Here is a 14,688-nt window from a genome sequence, read left to right as displayed (position 1 = left end):
AGTCAGTCACTCAGTGTTGCCTGAGAGGGCAACACTGCAACAGCCGGCCGCCAGGCTGTCTTTTTTTTGCACAGCCAGTTGCCTCCAGGAGGCCACAAGAGGGAGACAAGGGACTGCAAAATGGAAAATAGGCATCCACCAACTTTACAGACAACTTCTCCTTGCTCCTACAACCTCCATCCTTGCACAGTTTGTTATTCTTCTAGGTAACATAGTAACAAATCCAAATTGCTGCTCTCTTTGTAGGCAAGCAAGGCTTTGTTGCAACTGCAATTCTTACTTCTTCTTGAAATGTAGGGACGACAGTACATTCCATCACATCCATCTAGTGTACACAGGTAGGTCCATTGTGGCGGGCAGGCGAGCGGGTGGGCTGCTTTATTGGCTGTTTGCTGTTCCCCTACTCCACTCCACTATTTGACTGTTGTGCTGCATCAATCAATCAATCAATCAATCAATCAATCAATCAATCAATCAATCAATCAGTGGCTGGCTCAGGTGCAGCTCTTTAACTTACCTAAAAGGGAGGGCGGAGAGAAGACAAGGAAGGTGAATGAGGTGTTCCAATGTGAAATGCCGGAAACACAGAAACACAGACGACACACAACAAGAGGTGGCAATCTATTCATTAATTGCATTTAATCAATGAGCTCATTATCACTCATGCATTGTCCAACAGGTGTTGAAATAATGGGATTAAAAGGGGAGATCCCTTCAGAAAGACAGAAACAATAGCAAAGACAAAAAACACTTTTGGAATCTGCTTTTAGTCAACACATAAGGAAAGGGTGCACCGGTCCTGGAAATACTGCAATACCAGGTCAATGCGTGGAGTGGACAGAGCAAGCTCTATTTCCATCTCCCTGTTCTAAAAATCCATTTAATATATGGTCCCCAGATAGGGGACGTATCAGATATTAAACTGATAAGAACAGATACTACACTTGATCTTAGCCAAAAGGCCGAGAAGCGATAACCCGAACGGGCCGCGCGTTGCCCGAGCCTGCCCGATACTGCTGTTCAGCCCTTGCAGCGATTCAGCCTACTTCTAGGCAATTCCATGGGGCCCTGCAGGCTCACACACTCACAGCTACACGGGAGGTGAATAAAGGCCGGAGAGGAAGCCAGACAGGATTTGCTTCTTTTGCTTGCACCACAATGCAGTGCTGAAAGAGGAGGAATCTACATAAAAACGCCTTCCTGGCAACGCCCAAATGCCCTGCTGCCATGCAGATAAACACTGGCAGCGGCAGCAAGTGCATGCCCACAGCCACCCCTTGTTCCTTCACACCTTGTATCAGCTGTAATCCAGTCCAGTCCAGTGCTGCCTGCTGAGCAGCACTGACCAACACTGCCTGGGCCCAGGCTTTTATCTCTGAGGCCCCATTATGATGTCAGAAAGCTGGCTCTGGAATCCTGAGGGCTCCACTATGACACGTGCAAAGTTCCGTCTGAACTTTATATAAGACGGTGAGGCTCAGTCAGTCACTCAGTGTTGCCTGAGAGGGCAACACTGCAACAGCCGGCCGCCAGGCTGTCTTTTTTTTGCACAGCTAGTTGCCTCCAGGAGGCCACAAGAGGGAGACAAGGGACTGCAAAATGGAAAATAGGCATCCACCAACTTTACAGACAACTTCTCCTTGCTCCTACAACCTCCATCCTTGCACAGTTTGTTATTCTTCTAGGTAACATAGTAACAAATCCAAATTGCTGCTCTCTTTGTAGGCAAGCAAGGCTTTGTTGCAACTGCAATTCTTACTTCTTCTTGAAATGTAGGGACGACAGTACATTCCATCACATCCATCTAGTGTACACAGGTAGGTCCATTGTGGCGGGCAGGCGAGCGGGCGGGCTGCTTTATTGGCTGTTTGCTGTTCCCCTACTCCACTCCACTATTTGACTGTTGTGCTGCATCAATCAATCAATCAATCAATCAATCAATCAATCAATCAAGTGGCTGGCTCAGGTGCAGCTCTTTAACTTACCTAAAAGGGAGGGCGGAGAGAAGACAAGGAAGGTGAATGAGGTGTTCCAATGTGAAATGCCGGAAACACAGAAACACAGACGACACACAACAAGAGGTGGCAATCTATTCATTAATTGCATTTAATCAATGAGCTCATTATCACTCATGCATTGTCCAACAGGTGTTGAAATAATGGGATTAAAAGGGGAGATCCCTTCAGAAAGACAGAAACAATAGCAAAGACAAAAAACACTTTTGGAATCTGCTTTTAGTCAACACATAAGGAAAGGGTGCACCGGTCCTGGAAATACTGCAATACCAGGTCAATGCGTGGAGTGGACAGAGCAAGCTCTATTTCCATCTCCCTGTTCTAAAAATCCATTTAATATATGGTCCCCAGATAGGGGACGTATCAGATATTAAACTGATAAGAACAGATACTACACTTGATCTTAGCCAAAAGGCCGAGAAGCGATAACCCGAACGGGCCGCGCGTTGCCCGAGCCTGCCCGATACTGCTGTTCAGCCCTTGCAGCGATTCAGCCTACTTCTAGGCAATTCCATGGGGCCCTGCAGGCTCACACACTCACAGCTACACGGGAGGTGAATAAAGGCCGGAGAGGAAGCCAGACAGGATTTGCTTCTTTTGCTTGCACCACAATGCAGTGCTGAAAGAGGAGAAATCTACATAAAAACGCCTTCCTGGCAACGCCCAAATGCCCTGCTGCCATGCAGATAAACACTGGCAGCGGCAGCAAGTGCATGCCCACAGCCACCCCTTGTTCCTTCACACCTTGTATCAGCTGTAATCCAGTCCAGTCCAGTGCTGCCTGCTGAGCAGCACTGACCAACACTGCCTGGGCCCAGGCTTTTATCTCTGAGGCCCCATTATGATGTCAGAAAGCTGGCTCTGGAATCCTGAGGGCTCCACTATGACACGTGCAAAGTTCCGTCTGAACTTTATATAAGACGGTGAGGCTCAGTCAGTCACTCAGTGTTGCCTGAGAGGGCAACACTGCAACAGCCGGCCGCCAGGCTGTCTTTTTTTTGCACAGCCAGTTGCCTCCAGGAGGCCACAAGAGGGAGACAAGGGACTGCAAAATGGAAAATAGGCATCCACCAACTTTACAGACAACTTCTCCTTGCTCCTACAACCTCCATCCTTGCACAGTTTGTTATTCTTCTAGGTAACATAGTAACAAATCCAAATTGCTGCTCTCTTTGTAGGCAAGCAAGGCTTTGTTGCAACTGCAATTCTTACTTCTTCTTGAAATGTAGGGACGACAGTACATTCCATCACATCCATCTAGTGTACACAGGTAGGTCCATTGTGGCGGGCAGGCGAGCGGGTGGGCTGCTTTATTGGCTGTTTGCTGTTCCCCTACTCCACTCCACTATTTGACTGTTGTGCTGCATCAATCAATCAATCAATCAATCAATCAATCAATCAATCAATCAATCAGTGGCTGGCTCAGGTGCAGCTCTTTAACTTACCTAAAAGGGAGGGCGGAGAGAAGACAAGGAAGGTGAATGAGGTGTTCCAATGTGAAATGCCGGAAACACAGAAACACAGACGACACACAACAAGAGGTGGCAATCTATTCATTAATTGCATTTAATCAATGAGCTCATTATCACTCATGCATTGTCCAACAGGTGTTGAAATAATGGGATTAAAAGGGGAGATCCCTTCAGAAAGACAGAAACAATAGCAAAGACAAAAAACACTTTTGGAATCTGCTTTTAGTCAACACATAAGGAAAGGGTGCACCGGTCCTGGAAATACTGCAATACCAGGTCAATGCGTGGAGTGGACAGAGCAAGCTCTATTTCCATCTCCCTGTTCTAAAAAATCCATTTAATATATGGTCCCCAGATAGGGGACGTATCAGATATTAAACTGATAAGAACAGATACTACACTTGATCTTAGCCAAAAGGCCGAGAAGCGATAACCCGAACGGGCCGCACGTTGCCCGAGCCTGCCCGATACTGCTGTTCAGCCCTTGCAGCGATTCAGCCTACTTCTAGGCAATTCCATGGGGCCCTGCAGGCTCACACACTCACAGCTACACGGGAGGTGAATAAAGGCCGGAGAGGAAGCCAGACAGGATTTGCTTCTTTTGCTTGCACCACAATGCAGTGCTGAAAGAGGAGGAATCTACATAAAAACGCCTTCCTGGCAACGCCCAAATGCCCTGCTGCCATGCAGATAAACACTGGCAGCGGCAGCAAGTGCATGCCCACAGCCACCCCTTGTTCCTTCACACCTTGTATCAGCTGTAATCCAGTCCAGTCCAGTGCTGCCTGCTGAGCAGCACTGACCAACACTGCCTGGGCCCAGGCTTTTATCTCTGAGGCCCCATTATGATGTCAGAAAGCTGGCTCTGGAATCCTGAGGGCTCCACTATGACACGTGCAAAGTTCCGTCTGAACTTTATATAAGACGGTGAGGCTCAGTCAGTCACTCAGTGTTGCCTGAGAGGGCAACACTGCAACAGCCGGCCGCCAGGCTGTCTTTTTTTGCACAGCTAGTTGCCTCCAGGAGGCCACAAGAGGGAGACAAGGGACTGCAAAATGGAAAATAGGCATCCACCAACTTTACAGACAACTTCTCCTTGCTCCTACAACCTCCATCCTTGCACAGTTTGTTATTCTTCTAGGTAACATAGTAACAAATCCAAATTGCTGCTCTCTTTGTAGGCAAGCAAGGCTTTGTTGCAACTGCAATTCTTACTTCTTCTTGAAATGTAGGGACGACAGTACATTCCATCACATCCATCTAGTGTACACAGGTAGGTCCATTGTGGCGGGCAGGCGAGCGGGCGGGCTGCTTTATTGGCTGTTTGCTGTTCCCCTACTCCACTCCACTATTTGACTGTTGTGCTGCATCAATCAATCAATCAATCAATCAATCAATCAATCAATCAATCAATCAATCAATCAATCAATCAGTGGCTGGCTCAGGTGCAGCTCTTTAACTTACCTAAAAGGGAGGGCGGAGAGAAGACAAGGAAGGTGAATGAGGTGTTCCAATGTGAAATGCCGGAAACACAGAAACACAGACGACACACAACAAGAGGTGGCAATCTATTCATTAATTGCATTTAATCAATGAGCTCATTATCACTCATGCATTGTCCAACAGGTGTTGAAATAATGGGATTAAAAGGGCAGATCCCTTCAGAAAGACAGAAACAATAGCAAAGACAAAAAACACTTTTGGAATCTGCTTTTAGTCAACACATAAGGAAAGGGTGCACCGGTCCTGGAAATACTGCAATACCAGGTCAATGCGTGGAGTGGACAGAGCAAGCTCTATTTCCATCTCCCTGTTCTAAAAATCCATTTAATATATGGTCCCCAGATAGGGGACGTATCAGATATTAAACTGATAAGAACAGATACTACACTTGATCTTAGCCAAAAGGCCGAGAAGCGATAACCCGAACGGGCCGCGCGTTGCCCGAGCCTGCCCGATACTGCTGTTCAGCCCTTGCAGCGATTCAGCCTACTTCTAGGCAATTCCATGGGGCCCTGCAGGCTCACACACTCACAGCTACACGGGAGGTGAATAAAGGCCGGAGAGGAAGCCAGACAGGATTTGCTTCTTTTGCTTGCACCACAATGCAGTGCTGAAAGAGGAGGAATCTACATAAAAACGCCTTCCTGGCAACGCCCAAATGCCCTGCTGCCATGCAGATAAACACTGGCAGCGGCAGCAAGTGCATGCCCACAGCCACCCCTTGTTCCTTCACACCTTGTATCAGCTGTAATCCAGTCCAGTCCAGTGCTGCCTGCTGAGCAGCACTGACCAACACTGCCTGGGCCCAGGCTTTTATCTCTGAGGCCCCATTATGATGTCAGAAAGCTGGCTCTGGAATCCTGAGGGCTCCACTATGACACGTGCAAAGTTCCGTCTGAACTTTATATAAGACGGTGAGGCTCAGTCAGTCACTCAGTGTTGCCTGAGAGGGCAACACTGCAACAGCCGGCCGCCAGGCTGTCTTTTTTTTGCACAGCTAGTTGCCTCCAGGAGGCCACAAGAGGGAGACAAGGGACTGCAAAATGGAAAATAGGCATCCACCAACTTTACAGACAACTTCTCCTTGCTCCTACAACCTCCATCCTTGCACAGTTTGTTATTCTTCTAGGTAACATAGTAACAAATCCAAATTGCTGCTCTCTTTGTAGGCAAGCAAGGCTTTGTTGCAACTGCAATTCTTACTTCTTCTTGAAATGTAGGGACGACAGTACATTCCATCACATCCATCTAGTGTACACAGGTAGGTCCATTGTGGCGGGCAGGCGAGCGGGCGGGCTGCTTTATTGGCTGTTTGCTGTTCCCCTACTCCACTCCACTATTTGACTGTTGTGCTGCATCAATCAATCAATCAATCAATCAATCAATCAATCAATCAATCAATCAATCAATCAGTGGCTGGCTCAGGTGCAGCTCTTTAACTTACCTAAAAGGGAGGGCGGAGAGAAGACAAGGAAGGTGAATGAGGTGTTCCAATGTGAAATGCCGGAAACACAGAAACACAGACGACACACAACAAGAGGTGGCAATCTATTCATTAATTGCATTTAATCAATGAGCTCATTATCACTCATGCATTGTCCAACAGGTGTTGAAATAATGGGATTAAAAGGGCAGATCCCTTCAGAAAGACAGAAACAATAGCAAAGACAAAAAACACTTTTGGAATCTGCTTTTAGTCAACACATAAGGAAAGGGTGCACCGGTCCTGGAAATACTGCAATACCAGGTCAATGCGTGGAGTGGACAGAGCAAGCTCTATTTCCATCTCCCTGTTCTAAAAATCCATTTAATATATGGTCCCCAGATAGGGGACGTATCAGATATTAAACTGATAAGAACAGATACTACACTTGATCTTAGCCAAAAGGCCGAGAAGCGATAACCCGAACGGGCCGCGCGTTGCCCGAGCCTGCCCGATACTGCTGTTCAGCCCTTGCAGCGATTCAGCCTACTTCTAGGCAATTCCATGGGGCCCTGCAGGCTCACACACTCACAGCTACACGGGAGGTGAATAAAGGCCGGAGAGGAAGCCAGACAGGATTTGCTTCTTTTGCTTGCACCACAATGCAGTGCTGAAAGAGGAGGAATCTACATAAAAACGCCTTCCTGGCAACGCCCAAATGCCCTGCTGCCATGCAGATAAACACTGGCAGCGGCAGCAAGTGCATGCCCACAGCCACCCCTTGTTCCTTCACACCTTGTATCAGCTGTAATCCAGTCCAGTCCAGTGCTGCCTGCTGAGCAGCACTGACCAACACTGCCTGGGCCCAGGCTTTTATCTCTGAGGCCCCATTATGATGTCAGAAAGCTGGCTCTGGAATCCTGAGGGCTCCACTATGACACGTGCAAAGTTCCGTCTGAACTTTATATAAGACGGTGAGGCTCAGTCAGTCACTCAGTGTTGCCTGAGAGGGCAACACTGCAACAGCCGGCCGCCAGGCTGTCTTTTTTTTGCACAGCTAGTTGCCTCCAGGAGGCCACAAGAGGGAGACAAGGGACTGCAAAATGGAAAATAGGCATCCACCAACTTTACAGACAACTTCTCCTTGCTCCTACAACCTCCATCCTTGCACAGTTTGTTATTCTTCTAGGTAACATAGTAACAAATCCAAATTGCTGCTCTCTTTGTAGGCAAGCAAGGCTTTGTTGCAACTGCAATTCTTACTTCTTCTTGAAATGTAGGGACGACAGTACATTCCATCACATCCATCTAGTGTACACAGGTAGGTCCATTGTGGCGGGCAGGCGAGCGGGCGGGCTGCTTTATTGGCTGTTTGCTGTTCCCCTACTCCACTCCACTATTTGACTGTTGTGCTGCATCAATCAATCAATCAATCAATCAATCAATCAATCAATCAATCAATCAATCAATCAATCAGTGGCTGGCTCAGGTGCAGCTCTTTAACTTACCTAAAAGGGAGGGCGGAGAGAAGACAAGGAAGGTGAATGAGGTGTTCCAATGTGAAATGCCGGAAACACAGAAACACAGACGACACACAACAAGAGGTGGCAATCTATTCATTAATTGCATTTAATCAATGAGCTCATTATCACTCATGCATTGTCCAACAGGTGTTGAAATAATGGGATTAAAAGGGGAGATCCCTTCAGAAAGGCAGAAACAATAGCAAAGACAAAAAACACTTTTGGAATCTGCTTTTAGTCAACACATAAGGAAAGGGTGCACCGGTCCTGGAAATACTGCAATACCAGGTCAATGCGTGGAGTGGACAGAGCAAGCTCTATTTCCATCTCCCTGTTCTAAAAATCCATTTAATATATGGTCCCCAGATAGGGGACGTATCAGATATTAAACTGATAAGAACAGATACTACACTTGATCTTAGCCAAAAGGCCGAGAAGCGATAACCCGAACGGGCCGCGCGTTGCCCGAGCCTGCCCGATACTGCTGTTCAGCCCTTGCAGCGATTCAGCCTACTTCTAGGCAATTCCATGGGGCCCTGCAGGCTCACACACTCACAGCTACACGGGAGGTGAATAAAGGCCGGAGAGGAAGCCAGACAGGATTTGCTTCTTTTGCTTGCACCACAATGCAGTGCTGAAAGAGGAGGAATCTACATAAAAACGCCTTCCTGGCAACGCCCAAATGCCCTGCTGCCATGCAGATAAACACTGGCAGCGGCAGCAAGTGCATGCCCACAGCCACCCCTTGTTCCTTCACACCTTGTATCAGCTGTAATCCAGTCCAGTCCAGTGCTGCCTGCTGAGCAGCACTGACCAACACTGCCTGGGCCCAGGCTTTTATCTCTGAGGCCCCATTATGATGTCAGAAAGCTGGCTCTGGAATCCTGAGGGCTCCACTATGACACGTGCAAAGTTCCGTCTGAACTTTATATAAGACGGTGAGGCTCAGTCAGTCACTCAGTGTTGCCTGAGAGGGCAACACTGCAACAGCCGGCCGCCAGGCTGTCTTTTTTTTGCACAGCTAGTTGCCTCCAGGAGGCCACAAGAGGGAGACAAGGGACTGCAAAATGGAAAATAGGCATCCACCAACTTTACAGACAACTTCTCCTTGCTCCTACAACCTCCATCCTTGCACAGTTTGTTATTCTTCTAGGTAACATAGTAACAAATCCAAATTGCTGCTCTCTTTGTAGGCAAGCAAGGCTTTGTTGCAACTGCAATTCTTACTTCTTCTTGAAATGTAGGGACGACAGTACATTCCATCACATCCATCTAGTGTACACAGGTAGGTCCATTGTGGCGGGCAGGCGAGCGGGCGGGCTGCTTTATTGGCTGTTTGCTGTTCCCCTACTCCACTCCACTATTTGACTGTTGTGCTGCATCAATCAATCAATCAATCAATCAATCAATCAATCAATCAATCAGTGGCTGGCTCAGGTGCAGCTCTTTAACTTACCTAAAAGGGAGGGCGGAGAGAAGACAAGGAAGGTGAATGAGGTGTTCCAATGTGAAATGCAGGAAACACAGAAACACAGACGACACACAACAAGAGGTGGCAATCTATTCATTAATTGCATTTAATCAATGAGCTCATTATCACTCATGCATTGTCCAACAGGTGTTGAAATAATGAGATTAAAAGGGGAGATCCCTTCAGAAAGACAGAAACAATAGCAAAGACAAAAAACACTTTTGGAATCTGCTTTTAGTCAACACATAAGGAAAGGGTGCACCGGTCCTGGAAATACTGCAATACCAGGTCAATGCGTGGAGTGGACAGAGCAAGCTCTATTTCCATCTCCCTGTTCTAAAAATCCATTTAATATATGGTCCCCAGATAGGGGACGTATCAGATATTAAACTGATAAGAACAGATACTACACTTGATCTTAGCCAAAAGGCCGAGAAGCGATAACCCGAACGGGCCGCACGTTGCCCGAGCCTGCCCGATACTGCTGTTCAGCCCTTGCAGCGATTCAGCCTACTTCTAGGCAATTCCATGGGGCCCTGCAGGCTCACACACTCACAGCTACACGGGAGGTGAATAAAGGCCGGAGAGGAAGCCAGACAGGATTTGCTTCTTTTGCTTGCACCACAATGCAGTGCTGAAAGAGGAGGAATCTACATAAAAACGCCTTCCTGGCAACGCCCAAATGCCCTGCTGCCATGCAGATAAACACTGGCAGCGGCAGCAAGTGCATGCCCACAGCCACCCCTTGTTCCTTCACACCTTGTATCAGCTGTAATCCAGTCCAGTCCAGTGCTGCCTGCTGAGCAGCACTGACCAACACTGCCTGGGCCCAGGCTTTTATCTCTGAGGCCCCATTATGATGTCAGAAAGCTGGCTCTGGAATCCTGAGGGCTCCACTATGACACGTGCAAAGTTCCGTCTGAACTTTATATAAGACGGTGAGGCTCAGTCAGTCACTCAGTGTTGCCTGAGAGGGCAACACTGCAAGAGCCGGCCGCCAGGCTGTCTTTTTTTTGCACAGCTAGTTGCCTCCAGGAGGCCACAAGAGGGAGACAAGGGACTGCAAAATGGAAAATAGGCATCCACCAACTTTACAGACAACTTCTCCTTGCTCCTACAACCTCCATCCTTGCACAGTTTGTTATTCTTCTAGGTAACATAATAACAAATCCAAATTGCTGCTCTCTTTGTAGGCAAGCAAGGCTTTGTTGCAACTGCAATTCTTACTTCTTCTTGAAATGTAGGGACGACAGTACATTCCATCACATCCATCTAGTGTACACAGGTAGGTCCATTGTGGCGGGCAGGCGAGCGGGCGGGCTGCTTTATTGGCTGTTTGCTGTTCCCCTACTCCACTCCACTATTTGACTGTTGTGCTGCATCAATCAATCAATCAATCAATCAATCAATCAATCAATCAATCAATCAATCAGTGGCTGGCTCAGGTGCAGCTCTTTAACTTACCTAAAAGGGAGGGCGGAGAGAAGACAAGGAAGGTGAATGAGGTGTTCCAATGTGAAATGCCGGAAACACAGAAACACAGACGACACACAACAAGAGGTGGCAATCTATTCATTAATTGCATTTAATCAATGAGCTCATTATCACTCATGCATTGTCCAACAGGTGTTGAAATAATGGGATTAAAAGGGCAGATCCCTTCAGAAAGACAGAAACAATAGCAAAGACAAAAAACACTTTTGGAATCTGCTTTTAGTCAACACATAAGGAAAGGGTGCACCGGTCCTGGAAATACTGCAATACCAGGTCAATGCGTGGAGTGGACAGAGCAAGCTCTATTTCCATCTCCCTGTTCTAAAAATCCATTTAATATATGGTCCCCAGATAGGGGACGTATCAGATATTAAACTAATAAGAACAGATACTACACTTGATCTTAGCCAAAAGGCCGAGAAGCGATAACCCGAACGGGCCGCGCGTTGCCCGAGCCTGCCCGATACTGCTGTTCAGCCCTTGCAGCGATTCAGCCTACTTCTAGGCAATTCCATGGGGCCCTGCAGGCTCACACACTCACAGCTACACGGGAGGTGAATAAAGGCCGGAGAGGAAGCCAGACAGGATTTGCTTCTTTTGCTTGCACCACAATGCAGTGCTGAAAGAGGAGGAATCTACATAAAAACGCCTTCCTGGCAACGCCCAAATGCCCTGCTGCCATGCAGATAAACACTGGCAGCGGCAGCAAGTGCATGCCCACAGCCACCCCTTGTTCCTTCACACCTTGTATCAGCTGTAATCCAGTCCAGTCCAGTGCTGCCTGCTGAGCAGCACTGACCAACACTGCCTGGGCCCAGGCTTTTATCTCTGAGGCCCCATTATGATGTCAGAAAGCTGGCTCTGGAATCCTGAGGGCTCCACTATGACACGTGCAAAGTTCCGTCTGAACTTTATATAAGACGGTGAGGCTCAGTCAGTCACTCAGTGTTGCCTGAGAGGGCAACACTGCAACAGCCGGCCGCCAGGCTGTCTTTTTTTTGCACAGCTAGTTGCCTCCAGGAGGCCACAAGAGGGAGACAAGGGACTGCAAAATGGAAAATAGGCATCCACCAACTTTACAGACAACTTCTCCTTGCTCCTACAACCTCCATCCTTGCACAGTTTGTTATTCTTCTAGGTAACATAGTAACAAATCCAAATTGCTGCTCTCTTTGTAGGCAAGCAAGGCTTTGTTGCAACTGCAATTCTTACTTCTTCTTGAAATGTAGGGACGACAGTACATTCCATCACATCCATCTAGTGTACACAGGTAGGTCCATTGTGGCGGGCAGGCGAGCGGGCGGGCTGCTTTATTGGCTGTTTGCTGTTCCCCTACTCCACTCCACTATTTGACTGTTGTGCTGCATCAATCAATCAATCAATCAATCAATCAATCAATCAGTGGCTGGCTCAGGTGCAGCTCTTTAACTTACCTAAAAGGGAGGGCGGAGAGAAGACAAGGAAGGTGAATGAGGTGTTCCAATGTGAAATGCCGGAAACACAGAAACACAGACGACACACAACAAGAGGTGGCAATCTATTCATTAATTGCATTTAATCAATGAGCTCATTATCACTCATGCATTGTCCAACAGGTGTTGAAATAATGGGATTAAAAGGGGAGATCCCTTCAGAAAGACAGAAACAATAGCAAAGACAAAAAACACTTTTGGAATCTGCTTTTAGTCAACACATAAGGAAAGGGTGCACCGGTCCTGGAAATACTGCAATACCAGGTCAATGCGTGGAGTGGACAGAGCAAGCTCTATTTCCATCTCCCTGTTCTAAAAATCCATTTAATATATGGTCCCCAGATAGGGGACGTATCAGATATTAAACTGATAAGAACAGATACTACACTTGATCTTAGCCAAAAGGCCGAGAAGCGATAACCCGAACGGGCCGCGCGTTGCCCGAGCCTGCCCGATACTGCTGTTCAGCCCTTGCAGCGATTCAGCCTACTTCTAGGCAATTCCATGGGGCCCTGCAGGCTCACACACTCACCGCTACACGGGAGGTGAATAAAGGCCGGAGAGGAAGCCAGACAGGATTTGCTTCTTTTGCTTGCACCACAATGCAGTGCTGAAAGAGGAGGAATCTACATAAAAACGCCTTCCTGGCAACGCCCAAATGCCCTGCTGTCATGCAGATAAACACTGGCAGCGGCAGCAAGTGCATGCCCACAGCCACCCCTTGTTCCTTCACACCTTGTATCAGCTGTAATCCAGTCCAGTCCAGTGCTGCCTGCTGAGCAGCACTGACCAACACTGCCTGGGCCCAGGCTTTTATCTCTGAGGCCCCATTATGATGTCAGAAAGCTGGCTCTGGAATCCTGAGGGCTCCACTATGACACGTGCAAAGTTCCGTCTGAACTTTATATAAGACGGTGAGGCTCAGTCAGTCACTCAGTGTTGCCTGAGAGGGCAACACTGCAACAGCCGGCCGCCAGGCTGTCTTTTTTTTGCACAGCTAGTTGCCTCCAGGAGGCCACAAGAGGGAGACAAGGGACTGCAAAATGGAAAATAGGCATCCACCAACTTTACAGACAACTTCTCCTTGCTCCTACAACCTCCATCCTTGCACAGTTTGTTATTCTTCTAGGTAACATAGTAACAAATCCAAATTGCTGCTCTCTTTGTAGGCAAGCAAGGCTTTGTTGCAACTGCAATTCTTACTTCTTCTTGAAATGTAGGGACGACAGTACATTCCATCACATCCATCTAGTGTACACAGGTAGGTCCATTGTGGCGGGCAGGCGAGCGGGCGGGCTGCTTTATTGGCTGTTTGCTGTTCCCCTACTCCACTCCACTATTTGACTGTTGTGCTGCATCAATCAATCAATCAATCAATCAATCAATCAATCAATCAATCAATCAATCAGTGGCTGGCTCAGGTGCAGCTCTTTAACTTACCTAAAAGGGAGGGCGGAGAGAAGACAAGGAAGGTGAATGAGGTGTTCCAATGTGAAATGCCGGAAACACAGAAACACAGACGACACACAACAAGAGGTGGCAATCTATTCATTAATTGCATTTAATCAATGAGCTCATTATCACTCATGCATTGTCCAACAGGTGTTGAAATAATGGGATTAAAAGGGGAGATCCCTTCAGAAAGACAGAAACAATAGCAAAGACAAAAAACACTTTTGGAATCTGCTTTTAGTCAACACATAAGGAAAGGGTGCACCGGTCCTGGAAATACTGCAATACCAGGTCAATGCGTGGAGTGGACAGAGCAAGCTCTATTTCCATCTCCCTGTTCTAAAAATCCATTTAATATATGGTCCCCAGATAGGGGACGTATCAGATATTAAACTGATAAGAACAGATACTACACTTGATCTTAGCCAAAAGGCCGAGAAGCGATAACCCGAACGGGCCGCGCGTTGCCCGAGCCTGCCCGATACTGCTGTTCAGCCCTTGCAGCGATTCAGCCTACTTCTAGGCAATTCCATGGGGCCCTGCAGGCTCACACACTCACAGCTACACGGGAGGTGAATAAAGGCCGGAGAGGAAGCCAGACAGGATTTGCTTCTTTTGCTTGCACCACAATGCAGTGCTGAAAGAGGAGGAATCTACATAAAAACGCCTTCCTGGCAACGCCCAAATGCCCTGCTGTCATGCAGATAAACACTGGCAGCGGCAGCAAGTGCATGCCCACAGCCACCCCTTGTTCCTTCACACCTTGTATCAGCTGTAATCCAGTCCAGTCCAGTGCTGCCTGCTGAGCAGCACTGACCAACACTGCCTGGGCCCAGGCTTTTATCTCTGAGGCCCCATTATGA

At 47.8% G+C, this 14,688-nt stretch overlaps 10 non-coding genes across 10 annotated transcripts; all 10 read right to left on the bottom strand.

Annotated features, from left to right (window-relative positions):
• Positions 1-783: 783 nt before the first annotated feature.
• LOC142693552 (U2 spliceosomal RNA) lies at positions 784-974 on the bottom strand. Its single transcript, XR_012861882.1, has one exon. It is a non-coding gene; the product is annotated as a U2 spliceosomal RNA (small nuclear RNA).
• Positions 975-2,251: 1,277 nt separating this feature from the next.
• LOC142693551 (U2 spliceosomal RNA) lies at positions 2,252-2,442 on the bottom strand. The gene has a single exon (XR_012861881.1). It is a non-coding gene; the product is annotated as a U2 spliceosomal RNA (small nuclear RNA).
• A 1,284-nt stretch (positions 2,443-3,726) lies between these two features.
• On the bottom strand, positions 3,727-3,918 carry LOC142693562 (U2 spliceosomal RNA). The gene has a single exon (XR_012861891.1). It is a non-coding gene; the product is annotated as a U2 spliceosomal RNA (small nuclear RNA).
• Positions 3,919-5,217: 1,299 nt separating this feature from the next.
• On the bottom strand, positions 5,218-5,408 carry LOC142693550 (U2 spliceosomal RNA). The gene has a single exon (XR_012861880.1). It is a non-coding gene; the product is annotated as a U2 spliceosomal RNA (small nuclear RNA).
• Positions 5,409-6,700: 1,292 nt separating this feature from the next.
• Positions 6,701-6,891, bottom strand: LOC142693549 (U2 spliceosomal RNA). The gene has a single exon (XR_012861879.1). It is a non-coding gene; the product is annotated as a U2 spliceosomal RNA (small nuclear RNA).
• Positions 6,892-8,187: 1,296 nt separating this feature from the next.
• On the bottom strand, positions 8,188-8,378 carry LOC142693548 (U2 spliceosomal RNA). Its single transcript, XR_012861878.1, has one exon. It is a non-coding gene; the product is annotated as a U2 spliceosomal RNA (small nuclear RNA).
• A 1,280-nt stretch (positions 8,379-9,658) lies between these two features.
• LOC142693547 (U2 spliceosomal RNA) lies at positions 9,659-9,849 on the bottom strand. Its single transcript, XR_012861877.1, has one exon. It is a non-coding gene; the product is annotated as a U2 spliceosomal RNA (small nuclear RNA).
• Positions 9,850-11,137: 1,288 nt separating this feature from the next.
• Positions 11,138-11,328, bottom strand: LOC142693560 (U2 spliceosomal RNA). The gene has a single exon (XR_012861889.1). It is a non-coding gene; the product is annotated as a U2 spliceosomal RNA (small nuclear RNA).
• A 1,272-nt stretch (positions 11,329-12,600) lies between these two features.
• LOC142693546 (U2 spliceosomal RNA) lies at positions 12,601-12,791 on the bottom strand. Its single transcript, XR_012861876.1, has one exon. It is a non-coding gene; the product is annotated as a U2 spliceosomal RNA (small nuclear RNA).
• A 1,288-nt stretch (positions 12,792-14,079) lies between these two features.
• LOC142693542 (U2 spliceosomal RNA) lies at positions 14,080-14,270 on the bottom strand. Its single transcript, XR_012861874.1, has one exon. It is a non-coding gene; the product is annotated as a U2 spliceosomal RNA (small nuclear RNA).
• Between the last annotated feature and the right edge of the window lie 418 nt (positions 14,271-14,688).

Source organism: Rhinoderma darwinii (assembly GCF_050947455.1).
Source record: "Rhinoderma darwinii isolate aRhiDar2 chromosome 5 unlocalized genomic scaffold, aRhiDar2.hap1 SUPER_5_unloc_43, whole genome shotgun sequence".
NCBI classification, from domain to species: domain Eukaryota; kingdom Metazoa; phylum Chordata; class Amphibia; order Anura; family Rhinodermatidae; genus Rhinoderma; species Rhinoderma darwinii.
Note: the sequence above shows the minus strand (reverse complement) of the source record. Positions and strands in the feature narration are given on the sequence as shown.